Below are 1,974 nucleotides of genomic sequence, written 5' to 3' on the forward strand. Positions count from 1 at the left end.
AGAATGTCAAATTAAATCTAATTAAAGAAATTAGACAAAGCAAAAATGTTTCCCCATTTAATTATATTTAAAAGTTCAAGGTAAACTTTTTCATTGCTTTTATTAGATTATTATTAAAGTAACTTTCATGCACAAATGCTTGATCCAGTGAACACCTGGCCTGACCGACCAAATTTCCCTCATACTACTAATAACAACACCCTGACTATTAATTCAGATACTCATATCTAAAGATGCAGTGGTGGTCAAGTAGACTTGTATCCTTAATCAATTTGGAATTTTGCACCTTCAAATTAGTAATGTACATTGTACCTCCGAGCCAGAAGGCCAGACATCCGGCTAACTAAGGGGACGTTTGGCTCCTGGTGAGGTCAGAGGATCCACAAGAGACATCTGGACTGGGCAGCAGTGGAAAATGCAGGGTCTGTTAACCTGCCAAGTGGGCTGCAGATAGTGGTTAAAGGGGGAAAATATGAATACTATGGCTGGACAGAGGAAACAAATTGAGTATTTTAAGATCCAAAAAGTTAATGCTTGGAGGAATACTAAAAACAAGAGGACATAGAGCATGCATGTGTATGGGTTTCTACCAGAAGTTAGCTAAATCTGATAAAACATTTCTTTGGGTGAATCTGAAAATGTCCCGAAGGGTTAAATGATTTATACATTAAAAAAAAAACGGCAAAAAAATATGTTTTATACAACAACAACAACAATAATAACAACAACAACATTAATTAATTAAATTCTATACAATCTCCTTATTAAAGTGGCAGTAAAATTATAAACTCAAATCATGTCCATTTTCCCACATTTATGTAATATGTGATATACTCACTCCTCCTGGACATTTGAAGTATAACACCTTAATATAACTAAACCCTGAAAACTCTACGTTGGAGTTTTAATCTACTGCATTATTTAGGAGTTATTCCACAAACGTTTCTGTGGTCAGACGATCAAAATTCAAGATTTTTGTACTCGATTAAAAATTTAATTTATACATGAATACAACTGTATTCATTCCTGAGATGATATCTGGACACCACTCGCTGAATTATGTCACAGAGTGAGACTGTCGAAGTGTAGCATACAATATTTTAAATATTTATGATATAATAATATCCATTGTTTCATTTACGAAACGATTAGTTAAAATTATTCTAAAAAATTCAGTTAAATATGCTAAGTAATCATAGCCATCAAATTAATCGTGGACCACACACGTGCTCTACTGTCCTGATCGTTTACATAGAAATATGGTCGAGTTCTACTTGTTTTCTGCATATTACTATTCGAGATGCTTAAAAGGAATGAAACACTAGGTTCTACCGAGATTTGAACTCGGATCGCTGGATTCAAAGTCCAGAGTGCTAACCATTACACCACAGAACCACGTGCACTAGAGCCTGCGTCATAGTCTAATATCTGAAACAAAAACAATGATTACTGAACATCACATGGCTCAAGATTTATGTATACACTTGTAATCTATAAAACATAGTTAACGTTACTTAACACAAAAGATACCCTATATGTTAAGATAACGTTTTATCGTGTCTTCCCAATTTTGAGTGACAATGTAGTGTTGATTTTTCTTTCAACAAGTACGAAATGTATCATTTTGTTTTACTATTAAAGTGATTAAACTCTAATTAATTTATCGCGCAAAACAACAACAAAAGACCGCGAGATCCACGAGTTAGGCTAAAGTTAATACACTTGATAGCTCAAGATGAAGATGAAGACGTACGAAAATCGAAAATCTATGTGAAAAATAGAAAGCAACATGTGAAGACTGCAATTACGCCCACGGTCAGCATGTTTACCACACTTCCATGAATGTTAATAGTAATCTAATCTGACGCCCTCACTTTTGCAATACCGCGATTGAACTGAAGGGGGCAGCCGGAGCTCGTAACACTTATGGTGTGCGTTATTATTATTATTATTATTATTATTATTATTATTATT

At 34.1% G+C, this 1,974-nt stretch overlaps 1 non-coding gene across 1 annotated transcript; it reads right to left on the reverse strand.

Annotated features, from left to right (window-relative positions):
* Positions 1-1,323: 1,323 nt before the first annotated feature.
* Positions 1,324-1,395, reverse strand: trnaq-uug (transfer RNA glutamine (anticodon UUG)). The gene has a single exon. It is a non-coding gene; the product is annotated as a tRNA-Gln (tRNA).
* Between the last annotated feature and the right edge of the window lie 579 nt (positions 1,396-1,974).

The sequence above is a fragment of the Sinocyclocheilus anshuiensis genome, unplaced genomic scaffold (assembly GCF_001515605.1).
Source record: "Sinocyclocheilus anshuiensis isolate Anshui unplaced genomic scaffold, SAMN03320099.WGS_v1.1 scaffold766, whole genome shotgun sequence".
NCBI lineage: Eukaryota > Metazoa > Chordata > Actinopteri > Cypriniformes > Cyprinidae > Sinocyclocheilus > Sinocyclocheilus anshuiensis.